The sequence below is a fragment of the Peromyscus maniculatus genome, chromosome 4 (genome assembly GCF_049852395.1).
Source record: "Peromyscus maniculatus bairdii isolate BWxNUB_F1_BW_parent chromosome 4, HU_Pman_BW_mat_3.1, whole genome shotgun sequence".
In the NCBI taxonomy this organism is placed as follows: Eukaryota; Metazoa; Chordata; class Mammalia; order Rodentia; family Cricetidae; genus Peromyscus; species Peromyscus maniculatus.
Window position 1 is genome coordinate 108414321 of NC_134855.1, and position 14841 is coordinate 108429161.

The 14841-nt window shown below is 45.4% G+C and overlaps 1 protein-coding gene across 2 annotated transcripts in view; it reads left to right on the forward strand.

The window, feature by feature from the left end:
• Positions 1 to 7785: 7785 nt before the first annotated feature.
• Positions 7786 to 14841, forward strand: part of Ptpra (protein tyrosine phosphatase receptor type A) — a 111439-nt gene continuing 104383 nt past the window's right edge. For both annotated transcript variants that reach the window (XM_076570643.1, XM_076570642.1), the window contains exon 1: positions 7786 to 7918. The gene's annotated coding sequence lies outside the window, so the exon portion shown is untranslated. The remainder of the gene's footprint in view (positions 7919 to 14841) is intronic.

A 14841-nucleotide genomic window follows, 5' to 3' on the forward strand; every position in this document is an offset into this window, starting at 1 on the left:
TTAAGAGTAGTTGTTGTATGCCGTCTAGCCTAAGATAAGCAGGCTTGAGGCAGAACCATCTAGCCTCTGCAACAGAACTCCACATATTTGATTATATTGAAGCTGTGAATAGGAACTTACAAGAGAGACCTATTTATTCACGTGGTTGCTCTCTCAGAAGCTGTCTCTAGCCTGGAGGAAGGTATTAAGAGAGATGGCATAAAATTCAAGCACCAATCCAGCAAGACCCACACCAAAAAGATTACATGCTTGTGTGTGTGTTCTCACAAGAACCATTCTATATACTTTGCCATTGTTTCATTCATTCCTCATGACAGTTCTGAGATGTATAACATCCTTCTCTTTGTAGAAAAGAAAACTGAAAACCAGAGATTGGTGAAAACACATATGTTATAAAAGAAAGATTTGGGCTGGCAAGATGGCTCAGCAGCTAAAGGCTCTTGCTGCCAATTCTGGCAACTTGAGTTTAAACCCCTGTCCTCTGACCTTTACCACATACACACACACACACTGAATGAATGGGTGGAGGAGTGAATGAGTGAGTGAGTGAGTGAGTGAGTGAGTGAGTGAGTGAGTGAGTGAGTGAGTGAGTGAATGAATGAGTGAGTGAGTAAGACTAACTAGAAGTAAATGAGGATTTGAAACCTAGGTTTGACTCTAGGCTAGAACTGAAGTCAGGCCTTCTGATCTGGGAAGACAGAGGCAAGGCCCCTAAATTGCCCTGCAGTGAAGATTGGAGGATGTATGGGAAGCCCATGACCATCCCATTGTCAGGGTTGGAGGAAACATCTTTGAGATCCTTGGCTGTTGAACAGGAAGTAATGAGCAGTTCTTGGGTGGTTTCAGAGCTTGGGAAAATAGGGATGGAAGATCATCTCCAGAGCAATTGCTGTGAACTGGAACCCCTAATCCCATCCGACTTCTGTGAGTCCTTCACCTCCAGTCAGCAAGAGGGCTTTGGCTTTCTGCCTTCTGTCTGCAGCCCCCAGACAATACTCCAGTGAACTATAGCATTCCCACCTGTCAATGTCAAAATCCTATCCTTCATGCCCCCCAAACACACACACACACACACACACACACACACACACACACACCACACACACACACACACACACACACACACACTTGTTAGCAGGAAGAAACCAAAGCCGAAAGGAAAGGACCGCCCTGGAGCTTCCCACATTTCCCTCTCTGGCACTCCTTGTCCTAACTCTGCTTTTAAGAGGCAGGAGAAGCTAGGCATGATGGCGCACACCTGTAATCCCAATACTCGGAAAGCTGCAGTAGGGAGGCTGCTGTGAGTTCAAGACAAGCATAGGCTGTCCATAACAAGCCCTGTCTCCAACAACAACAGCAGCAGCCAGATGTGGTGGTGCAAGACTGAAACCCCAGGGTTTAGGAGGTAAGGGATGACTTCTCCCAGCCTGGGCTGCATAACAAGTTCCAAACCAGCTGGAGCTACACATCAAGACCTGTTGCAAAAAACAGGAGAGAGAGTCTGGGCTTGGTAAGGTGCCGCTTCCTTTATTCCCATCTAATTTGTAAATGCAAGTTTGTGAAAATCCTTCAAGAACATATATTTCAGTGTAAAACAACTACTTACTCTGACAGCGTTCATTGTGTGGGTCGAGAATGCAGGCAGGATCCAGCAGTGCTGCTTTATACCTGGCTCGTGGATCTGGAGAGCAGCTGACAGAATGCTCAGAGGCTGAGGGTGACGATAGCTGGGGACTGAAATCACCTGGAGGCTTGTCATTTTTGTGTCTGTTGTGGACCAGAACAGCTTCGGGCTGGTGCACCTCACAACCAAGGGCAAGTGTTCTCTGTGGTAGCCAGATGGAATCTCTGTTGCCTTTCTCAGTCTAGCACTGAAGTCCGACATGTCCCCCCACATTCTGTCAAAGCCGTCTTCTAAACCTACCTCACCTAGCTCAACATGAAATAGTCTCACCTCTTGATAGGGGAACACAAGGTTCTGGGAAGATTGTGGTCTGTTTGAGGAGTCAGTTTGACTTAATCTCCTTTTTGGAACAAGTAGACACCTCCAAGGAAGGAAAAGGACCTCTAATACTGGACATGTTTCCTCCCCAGTCAGCCTCACAGACAACTACTCAAGTTTTCTCTTTGATGTCCTTTGGAAGATTGCTGCTGACATTTGAGTTCTTAGTGAAAAGCGGTTCTTTCTGGAAAGGAAGAATCGGCCAATGCTTTTAGAATATACATGATAAATCCACACTCCCAAAGTAACATGCAAACAGTAAACACTACACCTGAAATCATAGAAATATATGAGAATTTACAACAATGGCACACAGTGATTATAACTTCATGAAAAAAGTACATGTATAAAGCACCAGATTTGTCCATAGGGAGAGTTATTAAAGATTAAAAGCAGAGGACTTTTAATATATGCAGCACATACTAGCCAGCCCAACTGACGCCTAGTCATCTTGACACACAAACACATCACTGTAAAGCCATAACCTTTCCTTGTTCATCCCCAAGATCACACATTAACACCTACATTACAATATAAACATCCCAAATTTTAAAAGTCCCACAGTCTTTAAAAATCCAAACACTTAAAAATTAAGTCTCTTTAAAATACCCAGTCACTTAAAAAAAAAAAAAAAACTCTGTAAAATTCCAAAAATCTCTTCAAAAGTTCCAAGTCTCTCAGCTGTGGGCTTATGTAAAATCAACAATAAATTGAAGACTTTCTCACTTCAAGAGGGAAGAACCAGGGCATAGTCATAATCTGAACAAAGCAAAACCTAATGCTGACAGTGTAAATAGTTCAATGTCAGTGATCTGGACTTCTCCAGAGGACTTGGGTCACTTCTCCGGCTCCATCCTCTGCAGCACACACAGCTTGTCTTTTAGGCTCTTCTGGCTCCTGTGCCCTCTGTAGCACACACAGCTTGTCGTCTGGGCTCTGCTGGCTCCACTCTACTGTTGCAGTCCTTTGTGATCTCATGATCATCACATCTCCAAAGCACTGGGGTCTTCTGCTGCAGCTGGGCTGCACTTTCACCAATAGCCTCTCCTGGACTCTTTTCAGAGACTCCAGCGCTGCCACGTGGTGACAAGCTTCAGATCTCCATGACCCCTCCATTCCTTCAAAACCAGGTCTAACCAAGTGACTCTTACATTATCAAGTTTGGCTGCTAACAGGAGATACAACCTTGTGGAACACTTCTGGAATATACCTGTGTATTGACCCTGAGGAAACACTTGCCAGAAGATTCACATCAGTGATGCTGTTCTTTTCCTAATCACAGCTTACTCTTCAGCCCCAGCTCATCAGCATCCATTGCTGCAATGAACTGAAGATGTTTCTTTAGTGTTTCTGACCTCTTGCTAATCACAGCCAGTTTGTTTGTTGGTTTTTCGAGATGGTTTCTCTGTGTAGTTTTGGTGCCTGTCCTGGATCTCACTCTGTAGACCAGGCTGGCCTCGAACTCACAGAGATCTGCCTGCCTCTGCCTCCCGAGTGCTGGGATTAAAGGTGTGCACCACCGCCGCCCTGCAATCACAGGCAGTTTTTCTGCTCTAGCTAACCAGACACCACAGAATCGTCACACAAATGGCCCAGTAGTCTTTGCTTTCCTCTGAAACTTAACAAGCCAGGTCTCCATCGTCTGCACTGCTCTCAACATTCTTATCTTCCAAGCTCCCACAGAACAGCTCACTGAGCTCTCGGCACTCAAAGGCTTTTCTAGTGCAGAGTTCCAAAGTTCTTCCACAATCCTCCCAAAATGGTCAGGTCTGTCACAACAATACCCTACTATCCTGGTACTTCTGGTATTTCTGTCTTACTTAGAGTTCCTATTGCTGTGATGAAACACCATGAGCAAAAGCAACTTGGGGAGGAAATGGTTTATTTAGCTTATTCTTCCATATCACTGTTCATCACAGAAGGAAGTCAGGACAGGAACTCAAACAAGGCAGGAACCTGGAGGCAACTGATGCAGAGGTCATGGGAGAATGCTGCTTACTGGCTTGCTCAGCCTGCTTTCTTATAGAACCCAGGACCACCAGCCCAGGGATGGCACCACCCACAGTGGGCTGTGCTCTCCGCTATCAATCACTAGTTAAGAAAATGCCCTACAACCAGATCTTATGGAGGCATTTTCTCTTTTCAGCCCTTCAGATAACTAGCTTATGTCAAGTTGACATTAAACTAGCCAGCACATAAACTACAGAGTATTTACATATATTTTCCATTCAAGTGAAATCTACATACAATGAAATGCACAGATTTTTTATTTTTACTTAAATTTTTTTTTCATACACTATATTTTGATCATATTTCCCCTTACCAGCTCCTCCCAGATTATCCCCACCTGCCTACACATCCAACTTCAGGTTCTTTCCCCTTTTCTCCCTTAAAACCAACAAAAGCAAAAAAGGAAAATCAAGACAAACTAAAAAAAAAAAAAGAAAAAGAAAACACCAGTAAGACAGAAAATACCAAACCAAACAAAAAGTTCACACACAAAAAACAAACAAAAGTGCACACACACAAACAAAAAGTGCACACACACACAAAGTGCACACACAAAAAGTACACATACAAAATGCACACACAAACAAGTGCACACACAAAATGCACACACAAACAAAAAGTGCACACACGCACAAGCAAAGAGTGCACACCCACACAAAAACAAAAAGTGCACACACACAAACAATAAGTGCGCGCGCGCGCGCGCGCGCACACACACACACACACACACACACACACACACACAGACATGGAGTCTGTTTTGTGTTGGCCACCTACTCCTGGCCATGGGGTCAGCCCTGGAGTGTGACGCTCCATTTGAGAGAACTGATTTTCCCTTTCCTGGCAGGAATCAATTGCAAATAGCTTCTTGGTTAGAGGTGATACTGTGTCTAATTACCCTTCTCAGGAAATGCAGAGATCCCGAAGTGCACATTTGCTGAGTTTTCACAAGTAAATATACTCACAAATACTCATATCTAAAAGTTAGGACTGTGGTTCTTGGGAGCTAACTCAAAGGTAGAATGCTTGCCAAGCACGTGTGGGTCCCCAAGTTCTTCATCCCTAGTACTGCAAAATGAAAGTCAAAAGTAGAACTTTTTTCTTTCAAGTTTTTATTTGCTCAACTGAAATTAGTATAAAGTATTTTCTACCTTGAGAATTGAACAAGCACGCCTGTGTCTGTGGTCTTGGATGGGATCAAGTCTTATCTAATGGGTTGGGCAAGTATTCAGGCTTGGAACCAAGTACAGAAACACTTCTAGATCAAGTTCGATGGTGGCTGTAGAGTGTGTTAGGACAGAGAGCCTGTATGGTCTGTCTTGTTACAAAACTTCAGCAAATGACCCCCAAGAGATGAACCGTGGCCTGAAAGGCACTTGGTTTTATTTATTTCAACTTTCATCTTTCCTGGCTTCATTTTCATTTCAGCACTTTAGTAAATGTTCTTATTAATTTGTTTAGTATCCATTTACACCCCAGAATGTAAGCTTCTGAGAGCTGAGATCTCCTCTGACTTGCTCTCTGTGGCATCAAGTACATGGTCTGCTTTCAGAACTATTGAGCGAATAACTCATTGTTTCATTTGCTAGACAGAAAGGTGGGCTGGAGAGGGGAAGTGACTCTGTAAGGAAACGGGGCTCCTTAATCCTGTCCTCCAGCCCTGCTACTGCAGTCCTTACCTGTGGGTGCCAACGCGTGTGGAGCAGGGGGACTCCAACTTATTATCTGGGTTCTTTTTTTTTTCTCCCAAGACAGCTCTTGGTTTTGCCCGTAGGGTAGGGGGGGGTCTGAAAAGGACCAGGAGTCAAGTAGGACAAGAGCTGGGCCAGTTTCACCAGGAAGGCAGCTAAGAACGAGACTCTGTCCTTATGAAAACTCCGTGTAGTTGTCTACACTGAGCCTTCCTTCCCCGGGTCTCTAGGGTGGGTCACTTAAGAACTTTGGACTGAAGTTCTGTGTCACCCCTACACAAATACCACACTGCTCGAATATTATATAGAGAAAAGAAACTTGCGGTTTTCTGAGAGTGGGTTACTTTACCTAGCTGCAAGTACCTGGAAGGTTCCAGGAAGAGTCAGGTAAGCTCAGATCATCCACCACGGGTCAGACCTGGAAACCTAGAGCTCTGACTTCCACACCTCACCACAGGTTTTCCCAAATGTAGTCAAATCCAGCAGTGTCTGTCACGTGATCTCATGGAGAACCACTTATGCTATTTATTTTAATTACATTACCAAATATTAGTATGGCAAATTCTTTTATGATACTGTAAGTTCAAATAAAAATAGAAATAATCAGTGTAGGTTAGCTGTAGATAAGGAAAAACTTGGCTGATGCTGATAGGGTTTGCTCCAAGACTGCTCTCTTAGCTAGCCGAGAGCTAAGCTAACACTTAGTGTTTTTCAGATTTTTTTTGTGTTGGTTTTGTTTTTTCATGCGTTGCGTTCTAGTGTAAGGCCAGAGCTTTGATTCAGTCACTTTTCAGTTTGCTGTGTATTTGCATCCCTGATAGACTTTGTACTTCCCAGGAAAACAGCTTCTTGGACATGTAGGAGGAGCAGTGCTCATTGGCTGGAATCTGACTTTTAGAAGACTGGATAGAAGTCTTGGGTAGGCTGTCTCTGGAATGGCCTCGCTGAGGGAGAGCCAGAGTCACAAACAAATCTTTGTCAAGGAGGAGTTTTACTACCCAGAGGGAGGAAGTTTAAAGAAGACTTATTTCAACGCAAATTCCCAGGCCCTGGCTCTGGTCAGTACACACTTATTCCACAAATACCAAAGGGTGTGCAAAGAGTTCTAACTTGGCGCCCCAGGTCTTGCAGCAAGCGAGATGCTCAACTGGGAACCGCTACCTCCGGAAGCACCGCCAGATGGCTTCGGAGCGCTAGGCGAGGGACCGACGCCCAGACGTGTGAGAACCGAGTCCGCGCCCCTGGTCTCACAGCGCATTCAATCTTCCCCTCCACCACCATGCACATATCAAAAGGCATCTCCCCGCCCGCGGCAGAGCACCACGTGCCGGGCTTCCACCCAGCTCTAGAGAGTCAGGCCCAGCATGCACATCTGGAAAGTAAGAGAGATTTCCCTGGGGTGCGGGTGGGGATGATGTGGGCTGGTTTATTTAAGATGACATCCACAGAGCCAGACCCGTTCTAGGGACTAGCAAATACCTCTCTCCTCGCAATTACATCCTTCGTCCTTTAAGTACCTTGCAGCAAGGTTGGTGGGGGCCGGGAGAGGAGGGGTCACGGACGAAAAGATCACATTTGGGAAGGGGTGGAGAGATGGTTTTCGAGTGCCTAAGCTCCCCAGTTGGTAGATACTGGTGTGGTCTATGTCTAGTGTCAGTCTCCCCATCTGCAAACTGGGAAGAAAGCCCCTGCCGCGGGCCCTAGGACTGTGGCGAGGTAGAAGACGTCGGTGCCAGGAGGCAGGCGGCTCCGGAGGATGGGGAGCATCTCGTCTGGTTACCCGGGGACCCCCCTCGACCGACTCCTAGGGAACTCCGCGGCGCAGCCGGGCGCGCAGGGGTGGGGCCCGCGGAGGCGGAGACGCCCGCCTAGCGTCAGCGAACCAGCGCCCGTCTCTCAACGGCCAATGACGAAGCGCCTTACAGCCCAGGCCGCGTCGGGAGTGAGGCTGCGGCGAGTGAGGCGCTGACAGGGACTCGCGGGGGGCATCTAGCACAGGACCCCTGGACCACGCCGCCATCGCAGCCTCGCGCCCAGTCCTCTCTCCGCCGCTTCTCCTCGCCATGAAGGCGAGGCCGCCGCCGCCGCCGCGGGGCTCCGAGCAGCGGACCGGGCGGCGGCCCTGAGGGGAGCAGCGGGCCGAGACGCCGCCGCCGCGGTGCTGAGGCGGAGCCGCCGTGCGCGTCCCCCGCGGTCCCGCCCAGCGCCGGGCTCGGTAAGCGTTCGCGCCTGCCGCCGTCGGGTGGGCTTGGGACGGTGGGGTGGCCCGGCCGGCCGCGCGTGGGAGCGGTCCCTGGATCGTTTCCCGGAGGAGCGCCTCCGGCTTGTGCATCCTGGCACGGTGGACAGGGGGAGGGGGTCCCGGAAACGTGCGGGACACGGACAGGCTGGAACTTTGCGGACGTCCTCCTGGGGCCCGGGCCAGGGCGCAGCTCTAGTTCATTCTGAAAGAAAGAAAAATAAAAAAAAAAAATAAAAAAAAAAAAAGCTTGGAGCAGCGAGAACGGTATTTGCTCTGGTCCATGTAGTGGGAGGAGAAAGGTGGCTCACGCAGTGATCATCCCCCCCCCAAAAACCCCTTCCTTGGTCCTACTCCCAAGGACCCTCTCTGCCGCCCCATCCCAACTGTTGGGTATGCTTAAGAAAGAAAAGACGGACTCAGAGCTGCCCAGAATGCAAAACGAGCCACCTGGGAACGCACATCTCTTCTGTTTACTTTCAGTAAATCTTAAAAATTGCCACTTGGGGTGGAGGGGCCAACTCCTAATTGTATCTCCTAAAAATAAAAACCACAGAGGCGGAGATGATCCTGATAGATTCGGATTTTTGTTGTTGTCAGTGATGCTATTTGTAAGACAGGAAAAAAAGAAATGCTCCAAACCCTCTTAGAGGAATGCGGCCGAAGCCCTTGGGCAGGCTAGGGAATCCCTGTTGGAAACCAGTGTCAGGTCCCCGGATATGGCATCACTTGTTACCTGCTGGCTACTGAGGCAGCCAGAGAACCAAAAGATGGTGGATGAGGATTGGCTGGCACGGGATAAACATCTTTCTGCTTGGATACTCCTTTCAAAAACACAGATCTGACGCTGTCATTTGTGCACTTCAAACCTCCCTCCTTTTCCTCCCCCCATGAGATGAATGAAACCCCAAATGCGTTATCATTACCTACAAGGCTCTTGACAATCTTGCCAAACCTTAATCTTTTATGGTTACCTCTATCCTTTCACTCTCCTTCCCTCCGACCCTGTGTTTAGCCTTTCCGAGCTGCTTGCCTGACCCTTCATATTTTGGGAGGTTTTTGCTTTCTGGGTTCCCCTTTGCTCACACCTTCCCTTGCCAGGTTCCAGGCGATCCTTTAGAGCTCTTTTCATTTGAGAAGCTTCTTGAGAACAGGGCTATATAGGTTCTTAACCACTTGCCAAGAGAAATGTTTCCTAGTGTTTCCTGAAGGCCTGCTTGGAGTGTGGGCTAGGACTTTCATATTCTGATTCCCTATCTCCACATGTCTGTTTCACCCAGCACTCATGAGTAGTCATCAGGGAGAAACTGGGAGGTGTTATATCCTACTTGTTTCTAATCTGTCCTTGAAAGGCCAAAAACTCCTCGGTTACTTTTCAGCCCTCTCTGCCTCAAGTGGCCTGACAATTCACTCTAAGGCATGGAGGGATCCAGGAGCCCATTCACTGGGTACCTTTTAGCCACTGATTTAGTATGTGGGTGAACACACAACCAGAAGAGCAAACCCTTTGATTTAGTGCATTCATATACCACCTATTTGCCAGACAAAGTACTTGGGATTCAAAATGAAAGTGAGAAAGTCATACTCTTATCTTTGAGAAGATTATAGACCAATGCGGGACAGGTAGATATAAACAGTTACATCATAGGTGCTATTAGAGTAATAATAATTGCTGTTTTCTATTAGCCTGTGACAGGCTACATAATAAATGCCTTACATGAATTATCTTGCTTAATCTTTTCAATAATTATAAGGGCTCATTCCTACTCTGCAGGACTAGAAATGAGTGGACAGATGAGGAAATAGAGTTTGAATTCTGACAGTCTCTTTCCAGAGTCTCTGCCTGGGTCATCTGGGAAGGCTTTTGGGAGGGGAAAGCCTCTGCAAACCCTAAAGGAGACATCAACATTTGTATATTGTCGACTGCACATATAGGAGAGAGAGGGGAACACAAGCGATCTTGGAGGAGGAGACCCCTCTGTCTTAGGGCACTGAGAAGAAGTGTAGCTGGACTTGGGGCGGGGGAGCAGAACAAGGTGGGAGGTGAGGTTAGGTCAGAGTGAAGGCTCATTTTGTTGTGTTAGGATTTTGACAATGTAGAGGCACCAAAGGAATTAGGGACTTGGAAAGTCATTTGGCGGCATTATGGAGCCACATGCATATGGAGCCACATGCTCACTGATACCTGTGTAATTTAGGAAGCAGTGGCCCTGACCCGCAGAAACAGAGTCACATTCTTTTAGGCCCAGAGGATGATTATTCCTCTTGAGATAGTCTCATTCTGTTTGGGGAAAGATAAAGCATTGGAGAGGAAAATTCAAGCGGTCGAAAGGATATGTAGAGAAAGAAAATCTTCCTGTCCTCTTATCTGCTAACTTCTTCCCAGGGATGGCTGAAGTGTTGAGCATCTGTGGCTTTCCATATAAACCTTTCCATCTGTGGCTCCTTTATAAACACGCATCTACTCCTCTCTCTGTGGCCATACCAGTCACACCTCTTTGTAAGTTAGATGTTTAGGAAATCATTCCATAGTAGCACAAAGTGTTGTTTACTCTTTGTGTTGACATCTGCGTGTATGTCTGTGTACCACTTGTGTGCCAGGTGCCCTTAGAGGCTAGAAAGGTTGTTGAAGCCCGTGGAACCGGAACTATAGACCACTGTGAACTGCCATGTGGGTGCAGAGAATTGAACTCAGGTCTTTCTAGAAGAACAACCAGTGTTGACATTTCTTATTTTGTTACACAGCAGTAAAATAAGCTGTTTGTCTGTGCATAGGACTGTTATTTGTATTTGTAACTAGTCTTTATGTTAAACATTTGTTTCTAAGTTTTTCTCTGACAAGAATACAATGAACATCCTTCTAGATATTTTGTTATATGTATGGCTATACAATTATCTGAACAATGTATTTTAAGAAGTGGAACTATTGGATCAAAAGACCTTTGTATACTTTTTATTTGTAGACATAGCAACAAATTACCACCCCTTTGAAGTAGTGCCCATTTATTCTGTCTCCTAAACTGTGGCTCAGTAAATGTAAATCGGAATACCCAGCAGAATCACTTGGGATGCTTTTCCAGCGGTCACTATGTCTTTCCCTTCCCTGTGCCAGCCTGATTCAGAAGGAGTCATGTGATTTGTGCAAGCTGATTGGAACTGGATGATGGTGGTTTACTTTCTGCAGCTCTGGTGTTTGTGTTTGTCCAGTACCATTCCTGAAGGACCTCCGCATCAGTTTGTAAACATGGCTGCATTATTTTTGCTGTCTTCGTGTGGAGAAATGAGATGCGGGCTTGAGTTTGAAGCAGGAAGTTGGCCAAATATAGAATCTTGTCTTCTTACTTTTAGTACAGGAACTAGTAAGGGCTCCAGATTCCAAAACGGAAGAAAAATTTTTTCTTTGGTCCCAGGTGCAAAAATAGCAGTAGTGTAACACAAACTTAATAAAGCTGAGCCGCAAACTTAGCTACCCCAAATTAAAGCTGACTTTAATACATTCTCTATGGAAAAGGGAACCCACTCAATAAACTCTATTCACTCTAAATTCACATTTGGTTGTGTACTGACATTGATTTTATTTGTAGTTAGTACATATCGAATGTGGTTTCTGAAATTTTAATGTCATAAAATGATATTTATTCATTTCTGTATCTTTTTTTTTTTTTTTTTTTTTTTGTTTTGTTTTTTCGAGACAGGGTTTCTCTGTGTAGCTTTGCGCCTTTCCTGGAGCTCACTTGGTAGCCCAGGCTGGCCTCGAACTCACAAAGATCCGCCTGCCTCTGCCTCCCAAGTGCTGGGATTAAAGGCGTGCGCCACCACGCCCGGCTCATTTCTGTATCTTGTTTAAAATGTGGTACTCCATGTAGTTTGTGAAGTCTGTTTTATTCCTTCCCTTTTTTCTTTGTACGGTTACTTATGGATGATTGTATTGGACACTTACCCCTCAAGAGAGCTGTCTGAATCAGAGGGTTATTTTCGTGCTGAAGTTGAACTAATTTGCAATACTGTCACTGTTTTTTGGCATTCTAGCAGCGCTATCACAGAGAAATCCTACTCTTTATTTCTTAAAAATATATGCCAGGCAGTGATGGCACACACCTTTAATCTCAGCACTTGGGAGGCAGAAGCAGGAGGATCTCTGTGAGTTTGAGGTCAGCATGGTCCACAAAGAGAGTTCCAGGATAGTCAGGCTGTTACACAAGAAAAATCTTGTCTTGAAAAACCAAAAAAAAAAAGTGGGGGGAGATATATATGTATAGGAGTTAGAGAGATGGCTCAGTGGTTAAGAGCACAGAGTGCTCTTGCAGAGGACCAGAGTTCGTTTTTAGCACCCACATGAATTGGCTGACAGCCACCTATATAACTCCAGCTCCAGGGCCTCTGCTGCCCCTGGCCTCTAAGGGCACCTGCACTCATGTCCACACACACAGTTAAAAATAATAAAAATAAAACTTTAAGAACAACAAATATACTAGCCATTAAGAGTGAGTGTTGCTCTAGCAAAGAACCAGAGCTTGGTTATCAGTATCTACATCTGGCCACTCTCAGCTGCTTGGAACTCTAGCTCCAGGGGATCGGACACCTTCTGGCTTTTGTGTGATGAACATGCACACACACGGTATTTTTATAATTAGATAAATCAACACAAATAGGATGGGTGGCTCCTAAGAAATGACACTTTAGATTGTTCACTAGCTGACATACACATAGGTAGATGTGGAGTTTTACTCTTCTGTGTACACAAAGAAGAGACACCATTCCTTGTCCCCCTTGTGGGCAACAAGTCAGGTTATCATTCACTTGTTATCTTGTAGTGGAGTTGATGACTTGTGTGTTAGTCAGAGTTCTCTAGAGCAACAGCTTACAGAATGAATCCCTCTCTCCCTCTCTCCCCACCCTCTCCCGTGTGTGTGTGTGTGTGTGTGTGTGTGTGTGTGTGTGTGTGTGCGTGCGTGCGCGCGCGCGCGCGCGTGCGTGCATGCGATTTATTAGAATGGCTTACGGGCTGTGGTCCAGCTAGTCCAACAATGGCTGTCTACCAACAGGTCTAAGAGTCCAGTAGTTGTTCAGTCCATGAGGCTGGATGTCTCAGCTTGGCTTCAGTATGTGCCAGAATTCCAAAGAAGTGGGCTCTATTGCCAGTGAAGAAATGGGCTTGCCAATGAGAGCAAGCAGGCAAAAAGCGAAAAGCTTCCTTCTTCATTTAGGCTGCCAGCAGAAGGTGTGACTCACATTAAAGGTGGCCCTCCCCACTTCAAATGATTTAATTAAGAAAAAATCCCTCACTGGTGTACCCAGCCACTTGGGTTTTAGTTAATTCCAGATGGAGTCAAGTTGACAACCAATAATAGCCATCACACCTTCCATAATTTTTATGCCAATTTTTTTTTTTTTGGCTAGGCTTAATAGTGCATATATGTAATCCCCATTCACCTCAGAGGTTGAGGGAAGAGGATTAAATGAGGCCAGCCTGGGCTATATGATGAGACCCCATTTCAAAAACAAAACAAAAAGCCAACTTTCTGCTGCCTAGCAATATCAGAAAAAAAAAATCAGTGGCTGATCTCTTCAAGTAAGGTGGTTATTTTTTTCAGATTTATTATTGTTGTCTTGTGTGTATATGTATGTGCACCTGCTCTGTTTGTACGGTGTGTTCATGCAGGCTCTTGAGGCAATGGGAGGCTGGTAGATCATCTAGAACAGTGGTTCTCAACCTTCCTAATGTTGGGACCCCCAACCATAAAATTATTTTGTTCCTATTTCATAACTGCTATTTTGCTACTGATATGAAATCTTAATGTTAATATCTGGTATACAGGATATCTGATATGCAAACCCCAAAGGGGTTGTGACCTGTAGGTTGAGAACCACTGCTCCAGAACTAGAGTTGTGCAATTGTGAGCAGCCTGATGTGGGTGCTGGGAATTGAACCTGTGTCCACTACCTGTAGAGCCTTCTCTCTGGCTCCAATGGTGTTTATTTGATAATGAATGAGAAAGTAACTGCTTTTTAAGTTATTTTTATTTTTAAATTATGCATATGCACATATAGGTGTGTGGACACGAATGCAGGTACCCACAGAAGCCAGAAAATGGCATTGGGTCCCCCGGAGCTAAAGTTATGGGCAGTTGTGAGCCATCTGATGTAGGTGCTAGGAACCAAACTCGGGTTCTCTGAAAGAACAGCACAATCTCTAAACCTCTGACTTGTTTCTCCAGCCCTGAAAGTAACTGCTTTCTTTTTCTTAGAAAGGACACCCAAGACTTCACAGAGAAACCCTGTCTCAAAACAAACAAACAAAAAGTTTAGTGTCTTTTCCTTGTGCATATTGGCTATTAGTATATGTTACTTGAAAAACTGTCTATTCAGATTCTTTGTCCATTTTTAAAAAACATGGTTTCTTTTATTATTGAGTTATTTTTGCACTCTAGATATGTTCTCTTTTTAGGTAGGTATATGATTTGCAGATCCCTTTTCTTTTCCATTTGTGAAAGTCTGTTTTTGTTTTTGTTTTTGTTTTGTTTTTTCGAGACAGGGTTTCTCTGTGTAGTTTTGTGCCTTTCCTGGAACTCACTTTGTAGACCAGGCTGGCCTCGAACTCACAGAGATCCGCCTGGCTCTGCCTCCCGAGTGCTGGGATTAAAGGCGTGTGCCACCACTGCCCTGCTAGTGAAAGTTTTTGTGGATATGATTTGTAGGATATATAGATCTAGCAGCAGAGTTGCTAAAGCAATTGGTTAACTCTGTTTAATCTGCCAAGGGACTGTGGGATTGTTTTCCAGAACCATTGCATCATCTGACAGTCCCACAGCCACCTGAAAATGCCTTTCTTCACATCCTTGTCAACGTCTACTGTCTTTATTTTCAGCTCTAGTCATCCTAGTAACTATGAAGTAGTT